Genomic DNA, 9092 nt, shown 5'->3' with positions numbered 1-9092 from the left:
TTACATGTCTGTAATGTCTTTACAGACATTACAGAAAATGTCTGTAAAGACATTTTCTGTAAAATGTCTTTACAGAGAGAATGACTGGACATGTCTGGAGTATCAGAAAATGTTTTGTTATTTTCTCATCCTGTTTTCACCCCACAGCCAAATGGTAACGCTGCAGACATAAATCCACAGGTGGTCAGTCCAATCTCTATTCAACAGAATGTGACTGTTCCATGTAATGCTATGTGTAATCTTCCACAACAACTGTTTGTGATTTACCGATAGATTGTAAACCGATGCCACATTTGGGAAAGGGGGGGACTTTGTGCCACTATGTACTATATGCTGTAAATTATTTCTGTAAATAAAGGAGAAATCTTGCATGGTACTGCAAGGCTACGGTGCTAACCACTGCTCCACCGCGCAGCCCATAAACGTTTTCAAACCAAATATCTGAACATTTCTCATAACCTCCACCATCTTTATCATTTGGTAACCCGAGCATGTTCAATTTCAGAAACTTAAAAAGTGAGAGGAGAAATTCTGGTCTCATTCTCTTTGCAGATCTTGATAATCCACTTAATCAACAGCATGTGGAGAGTTGTTATGCAGCGGTCGTTAATCTGTATTCCCCAGAGCTCCTGCACAGCGAGGCCACTGAAACGCCTCTGCTCTCCCTCTGGGCTGTCAGTACAGTGGGTTCAGGTCTCCTTACAACAACAGACCGCTCTTCACGTGAAGCATTAATAATGAAAAAGTCATTGTGAAATCCGTATAAGTGGTAAGACGTCTTCAAATAACAAACTTGTGAGCATTTGAAAGGAAATCCGTTTGCTGTTGGGATAAGATATCTCCAGAATTTTGTCTGCACCACCGTCAGGTTCTGTCAGACTGCATGGCTGCTCGGTCTGTCGTGTTTTTTTAGATGAAATATACAATTTCGTCAACAAATGTTAAATAGATGAAGTTTTAGAAGCTTGTTTGTTGAAACACTTTCAGATATTAGAGAATTTATTTTTAATATAATTTTTATACTTTTAAGTGTTGAACTACACACAACTGTAACTATTTAGTTTTTATTTTTTGTAAATCCTTACTGTTTGAATGTATTCTTGGGATAATAGGGGCAGACTTTATGAGATTTTATTTTTTTTTACTGCTTTTCATTCCGTTGACTTATATATTTTCATCTGTTGTACATAGTTGTGTTGTTTTTAATTAAATTAAACAAATAAAAAAAACTGAATACACACTTTCATTGTGAATTGGATTGTTGTACATGCTAGCAAACATTTCTTTCGGTGTTTAATGTAAAATAAGATAAAAGGTGGTGCAGGAAAGAGACAAGAAAAGTAGACCAGGACATGGTTTCTAAAAGGATTTTAAGTTTATTACATACACATACAACAAAACACACATAAGAAAAGAAAAGGAAGAAGGCAGTTATGAAATGTGTTAAGGCACGTTAATGTCAAATAGGTCGAACATATTTACTGTATTATCAGGTGTGTCTTCTACAAACCACATTTTCACTGGATCAACAAAGACTGCTGTTTCTCTTATGTTTGCCAATCAGGTTCCTGCAGGCACAGAAAACTGCAGCACACGTACTGATGTAAAACTGTTTATGCCCTTTATTATGAGACAGCTGCAACTAGAAGTCCAAGTTAATATTATTATAAGTCTTTTTTAAACTCTAATAAAGGAGTAAGCACAGTTTTTCACCAAAGCACATCAGTGTTAAAGAAACTGAACCACAAGTTCAGTTTCATTTCAGTGGCGGCTTTTTTTTTTCTTTCTTTTTTTTTTTAGCAATAGCAAACTGATAGGTTGATCTGAAGAAACTGAACCACAAGTTCAGTTTCATTTCAGTTGCGGCTTCTTTTTTTTTTTAGTGATAGCAAACTGATAGGTTGATCTAAAATTAACTCTGATCTAAAAGTAAAGATACACAGAGTCTGCAATTAGTGTTTTGCAAACGATTTGTAATTTCCTAAGCCAGATTTTAATCCACAATGAAACACAGCAAACATATCGCATCATGTGTTTGCAATCCTGTTTCTTTTATTGCACAGATCAGGCAGTAATCAGGTCAGGGTTTTTCTAACGACACTGTCGTAAGTTACTTTATGATTTAACAAAACAGAGGGGAATATATTTTCACACAGAGCTAGGTTGGTTTGAATAGTTTTTCCCCAATGAATTAAACCTTAATTTAAAAACAAAATTTCTTGACTCCTGTTGTATTTGATTAATATTAAAATATGATTAATCATCCGAAACACAAAAACAACAAAATATATAAGGGAACTCATATCGTTTCACAACAAAGCAAGTTATGCAGAGCATTGTAACAACATGCAGAAGTGATTCTCTTCCTCTATAGTACGAAGGACGTCAAATCTATTGTTTTCAGTCAATTTTTGATGTGTATGACACAGGACAGTTTTCCGCTTTGCTTCAGTCAACTGAGCTTATTTATTCATTCATTCATTCAGCCCATTTACTCATTTATTTATTTTACCTTCAATTTTTCTGGAAAGAAATTCATAAAGATGATGAATTTCTTTTAAAAGGATGTCCTGGATTTACTTTTACAGCCGAACTTTGTTGGGATGTGTTGCAGAAAACCATCTAGTAGGGCAACTGCAGAAGGCCACTCCTATTTAATGGGGTCTAAAATTAATGTATTTTTTTTTTGTTTTGTTTTTCTTGTTGTTTTTTTTTTTTGCATTTCATACAACTGCAACATCCCACTTGGGTGAAAAGTAACAAAAATGTCAAAGCACGTGTGGTACATATAACATGTAAATTTTATTATGGTTGGTAATTTAAATCTTCCAGGAAATAGTGAATTATGACTTTTGCCTGTTAAACTCCATTTAAAAGCTACTCAAAGCTTTTAAGAAACAAACCATCTTTACTGTATTGGTGACACTGCCCCCAAGTGGCAGAAAGACGATGATGCCGTATTTAGACCAAACTATGTTTTGATGATAGAGACAAATTTCATGTTTTACAAGGTCTTGACATTGTCATGTGTTTTTATGTGGGATGAAGCTGGAGGAAGAACCCACACATGCACAGAAAGAACATTTAAACTCCATGCAGAAAGATCCCAGAATGCAATGCTGGACGGATCTTCACCCTGCAAGTTAAAAGTGCCATCAACTGCGCCACCATGTTTCCTGATAAAAAAATACAATTTTTCGCACTGGCAAAATAAAAAAACACCAAAGAAAAAAAAAACAATGCTGTTATCATTTAGTCTATGTTCCCTTCAGTGACACATATTTGAAATAAACTATTCATTTTGTATTTTTTGTCATTTTTTTCTTTTTAAGATTCAGCAGTCTGGTGTTTTCTGAAAGTTTTGCATTTTACAAATCCAAAATGTTATGCTTCAGCAGCATCTTAGCTGCCAGATCATATCACTCCCACACATTTAACCTTTCTGAGCCTTGATAAATATTTATGATCCACAGCAGTGCCAATACACCACAGGAAGAAATATGATGTTTGTTTAAAAATATTTGCTCTGCTGGTTTATGTAAATCGTACAACCTTATTGCATTCTTGGTTTTAATTTGGCAATAGTGTAGTTTCTGGTGCAGATTCAGATGCAGTGTCAGGATTCAATGCACAACGTTCTAAACTCTTAGATACATTAAGATTTTCAGCTTTTAAAATAGAAATAGTTTATCTTGTTAATATACAGTAATTAATGTAGGGTCTTGCTGATGTTGTTCCAAAGTTATGTTTCACTAAAAATATAATGCAACAATAATTAAGTTTTGATGTTCCTTGAACTCTTTTATACTTTGACTGTCTATAAAACCAAACTGAAGATGCTTTACTGGGGGGATGTTCAGAGTAATTATAAAGGAAACATAACATCTAATTTAGTTTTAAAGATAAAAATAAAAAATAAAAATCTGAAAAGAGTGAATTGTGTTTTGTATTAAACCTATTAGAGGCTGCAGAAGAATCAACACTGGGGCAAATGTTCACAATCCAGGAAGACAATGACCCTAACAGTCATAGATACATGGTTTATATCAGGTGTTAGAAATGAGTTGGTGTAAAACCAAATCTTAATGAGAAATGTCTTTTATGCCATTTAACTCAATTTGAGCTATTTTGTACAGAGCTGGTAGTTAGAACATGATGGTTCTACAAAATATCAATAGACTAATACAAGTGGCATATATGTAATTAAACAAAACAAACTATATTTCCTTTTTGTTCCACTTCACAAAGATGCGCTAGTTTATGTATCAAATAAGAATTGTGGTTGTAATGTGACAAAATCTGTAAAAGTTCAAAACATTATGATATTTTTTTTTACACAGTAATGTACATATTTACATATTTATGAACTTAGAGACAGGGCAGGTGTCTGGCATCAGAGGAGTGAATGCTGCAAATCAGAGACTCTGTGCTATGTTTCCTTATAGAAACTTTTTAAACTAATTTATAATAGCACACTGAGCTTACTGCACTGTTTGATAGGATCAACTGGAATACACGTGTAAATGAAAGGATTTTTTGCAAAGTGCCTTGAGACAACATTTATTGTGAATTGGGATTATATAAATAAACTGAATTGAATTGAATTAGCTGGAGAAGTCTGATAATAGGAGGAGGAACGCGCAAAAAAGTGTTTTCCATATCACCTGGTTTGCTTTTCACTCAGCCCTCCGCAGGGTTGACTAATGGAGACACAGCTGCGGCGGCAAAGCAGCTGTTTTCCGCTCTCACGTGTAATTAAGAAAAGGCTCGGTCACACAGAAAGCCCTCGGGAGTCTCAAGAGAGCGCGAGGAATTGTTCATGCCTCAGAGAACAGTGAGCTCCTGCAGCAGGCTTCCTTCAGCTTGTTACAGTCGGAGACTTTAAATGGATCGGCTTAATTGCTGCAGCATCCCTCAGACCATCTGCGTGTGTGGGAGGGCATGTTAGAGGAGTGGGCGCGTGTCTTTCTCAGTGCTCACAGGCCATTTTGTTTCAAGTTTAAGCACAGTGAGGGAGCCGCTGCAATGGCAGAGATGACAAAACTTATTAAAGTAATCTATGCATTCAAGCCAAAAACTGAGCTTGTCGTCTGAGACGCTACTGTGCTCAGTTCTGCAGAAGATGCACGGTTTTGTGACTGGACTACCAATCCGAGGATTATCTAACGTTTTCTTTGGACACAAGGCATTTCAGTTCGCTTCATCCGACAGCTAACGCTCCCGGGGCGGTTCTGTTTGTCCAATCGGGAGCTCTTGTTCAGTAGAATCAGCACGTCTGCTCCGTGCTCCCTGGTGGCTGCCAGGCTGAGCCTGCTGAGGGCCGATCTGCTGTAATTTGCCAGGTCCATTACTCCAACAAATGTGATGGCTACGAGGCCTGCGAGCGTGAAACAGTTGGTGGGATAAAGAGATAGAGAGGGAGAGAAACAGAGCGCTGCTCCTGTCTGACCATAGTGTCTAAGAGTGTGCCGGCGACTCGAACTAATGGCACTAATTATGCACCAGAGAGCACTGCTGATGGGCCGGTTTTAGAGCAAAGGTGCTGGGGGTGAGGGGAATAGCTAAAGGTCCACAAACTGCTAGAAAAGATATGTGAGAAAGGATTAAGATGAGTCACTCGGGGCTTTTCCTTTCTAATAGCCATCTGTTTGTTACTCAGACATGCGGATGTGTCTGGTTGAATCGCAGCCACGGGGATTTATGTTTGTTATTTACAGAGGAGTAATCCAAGTGAAGCTTGGCCCAGTCGAATGTTCCCAATAAAGCAGACTTCACCTGGAACCACTGAAGCTTTTATAGATTTCATTTGAAGACTGCAGCTTGGAAATTGCAGAGGACGGGGGCTGAGATGCCGTTATGCGTTCCAGTCGGTCAGGTTGTGATATTTCATCACCTCCTTTATGTGATGTAACTGTTGGACTACAGAGGAAGTGTTTGTCAGATATAACAACCAGAATTTAAACAGAAGCTGGACTCAATAGATTTATTCCATGAGCGCAGCCGGAAGATAAACAAGCTCTGAAGCTCCAGCCCAGAAACCGAGCGGCAAACTCCCAAGATCCTCTTTGTGCCTCTGGTGTTCAGAAGACAATTAACTCAATCCACAAATGTGTAACTTTAGATGAAGTGCGATAGGCAGCCTGCCATGTAACACACGCGTGGTTCATGGCAAAGAGCCCGGAGTAGACAAAGTCTTTCAGAAAGAAGTGATTAGCAACAGGTGCACAGAGCAATCAGCCAGCAATGAGCCAACTGGCCCCTCTGAGACCCATGCGGTACTTTGCAAAATTATTCACATCCTTGCGTGTTTCTGAAATTGTAACATTGCGACCAGACATTTCAGTGTTTTATTGGGATTTCAGCTGATAGACCGACACAAAGGAGTGAAAGGAGAATAAATAACGCATGCTTTTCAAAATGTTTTATGAATTGAATTTTGAAAGTGTGTCAATTTTTCAAGAAGAGAACTATTTTAAATGGTCAAATTGACCAATAGACCTGCTAGAGATAGACACCGGCCCCCCTCACATTCCTGCAAGCGTGTCAGATAAAGAATGGATGGAGTTTGAACAATACATTTTAAATCATTTAAGTTTTATTCTGGGATGCGGGAAGCACAGAGGTCACCATAGGGCATTGTTATTGACAGAAAGAGAAAGCTCTTTTCACTGAGTGTAGCAGAGTTTGTCCAAAAAAAGCCAACCTTTTTCTTTACTTTTTTTTTTTTTTGAGTTGCATATATTTAAAAAAAAAACAAACAACAAAGATAATTTGCTCACTCATGTGCAGATACTGTTAGATTAAAGCTGAAATATATAAAACAATGTTAAAGTTTACTTCGCCAGAGAGCGGAAATGAGACCATCTAAATTCAAGAGAGCAGAAGCAATCACAACACAGTCGAGTATTGTTAATGCAAGCCGGCGGAGCCGCACCTTTGATGCACAGATGGTGTGTGCAAACTTCCTCGTTTCACCTCCTGCTCTTCCTCCGCTGTAATCTCCGCAAGTCTCTCATCCCTCATGTCCCACATTCTTCCTTCCTCTCAACATCCAGTGCATCACTCAGAAGAAATCAGTCACCCTCCTGTCAGCAGAGCGCCTCCACTCGAACACCTAAGTTTAGCTAAATAAGCTCAGCAGCATTGGAGAGCGGGCCGGGGAATTCTCTGGTTGGCGACTTTTGGCTGCACAAGCTTTTTGTAAATACGCTCTGATTGATTCTTTTTCAGATTTTCATGTCAGTAAAGAAATTGCCACAGGCAGGTTTGTCCAAAGTCGAGAAATTAATGTTTCCAATCAGAGTACTTTTTGATCCGTTTCTACTGCAAAATTGTTGAAATGAAAATTAGGTTTGACTCACAATTTTGTGGAAAAAACACGACCAATTTGATCTTGCTATAGTGTCTCAGGATTTTCTTCACATTATTTTGGAATTAGGAGTTACAGATCAGACATTGTGATACACACTCCAAAGCCTTTCTGGGCTTAAAACATCTGAAGGTATTACGTCATACTGTGCTGGGGCAGGTCACAAAAACTCAAAGCTCAAAGCTGCCTCTAAGGTTCTTTTCTTGACAGCCATCAAAGGTCTTGGAAATATTCTTTAAATTATTCTGCCTCTTGTGTTACCTCGGCATTTGTGTGTGAAATTACAACACGATCCCAAAAAGATGCCAATGTAAAACATGTACTGTTAAACATATGGAGGTTGAAACCAAGCATATCTCGAAATGTGTCAGTCAATGGCTAGTTTTGAGGCTAATGTCACTCTCAGTTGCAACTTTTTCTTTTATTTTACTGCTGTTAGAAAAAACAAACTTGAAAAACACATTTTAAGAAAATAAAAAAATGTGCAAAAAGGAGTTTTGAATGCATTTTTATTCATCTCAGTGACTCATTTTCTTTTACTTTTCTCCAGTGAACAATTTAAGAGAATGTACAATASAAAAATATGAAAAATAACATAACCCATTCAATTAATTAGCACATGTAGGGCAGTATGCAAGTGCACAGCCTTTGCAGATATATTTCTTACACCTGCAGCACACAGTATGTGTTTTACAGTCCTTCTTTTGAGGGCAGAACTGACATCTCTTCCTCTTACTTGGCTTAGCTGGGGAAGTGGCTGTGGTAGATGGATCCTCAGGTTTATCAGGAGCTGCTGCACTCTGAATAGATTTCACAACTGCTGCTGAGGCTTCTGTGCGGGGGACATGCTTCCTTCTTTCAATGAGTGGAGTTACAAGTGCCTTTCCTAGCTGCTCCAGGAACACCCTCCTCTTGTTGTGCTTACGAGACATCCAGGTTGGGTTGATGTCTCTCCAAATCACAAAGGCATTGTAGGAGGACACATCAATGATGTTGTGGAAGATGACCAGGGGCCAGCGGGCGGTCATTCTTCTGCAGCTATATGTTCCAATCACCTTVTCTAGGTTGTCCACACCTCYTTTGTTGCGGTTGTATTCCAGGATGATGATTGGCTTCCTGTCCTCACGATCACTAATGTYGCCGTCTTTGTGCAGTGTGCTCAGAAGAACTACATTCTTGTTTTTCTTTGGGAGGTAGGAAACTAGAGTGGTGGTGGGCGTGAAGGCAAACTTTGAGGAGAAGACCTCTSKCTCCTTTGACGCAAGCAGTGCAGGTGGGAGCTCAGGCTTGTTCTTTCRAACTGTACCAACCATGGTGATCTTCCTCTTCAGGAGCTGCTGTCCGAGTTCATAAGAGGTGAAGAAATTGTCACATGTCACATTGTGACCCCTCTGTCACATCAAGCACAACTCGCATCCCCTGGTTCTTCTCTGGGCATCCACTGGTTGACTTCCCAGTGTAGACTTGCATTTTCCAAGCATAGCTTGATTTGGCATCGCAAGCCACCCATGACTTGATCCCATATTTTGCTGGCTTGCTGGGCATATACTGCCGGAAAGGACAACGACCTTTGGACAAAAGACATTAGCATCAGTGATTAGTATCAGTGTCACAGAAAACAGTCAAAKAAATCAATAGTGAAAATCACTTTTATTACAAATATGAAAACAGATTACCTCTAAATGGAACCAGTTGCTCATCCACTGTTACATCAGGCCCTGGA

The 9092-nt window shown here is 38.8% G+C and overlaps 1 long non-coding RNA gene across 1 annotated transcript; it reads right to left on the bottom strand.

The window, feature by feature from the left end:
* Positions 1-8798: 8798 nt before the first annotated feature.
* Positions 8799-9092, bottom strand: LOC108166353 (uncharacterized). The gene is made up of 2 exons (XR_001776671.1): positions 9046-9092; positions 8799-8937 (listed from the first exon to the last, which is right to left on the bottom strand). It is a non-coding gene; the product is annotated as an uncharacterized LOC108166353 (long non-coding RNA).

This window comes from Poecilia reticulata, linkage group LG6, assembly GCF_000633615.1.
Source record: "Poecilia reticulata strain Guanapo linkage group LG6, Guppy_female_1.0+MT, whole genome shotgun sequence".
In the NCBI taxonomy this organism is placed as follows: domain Eukaryota; kingdom Metazoa; phylum Chordata; class Actinopteri; order Cyprinodontiformes; family Poeciliidae; genus Poecilia; species Poecilia reticulata.
This window is presented reverse-complemented; position numbering and strand designations above follow the sequence as displayed.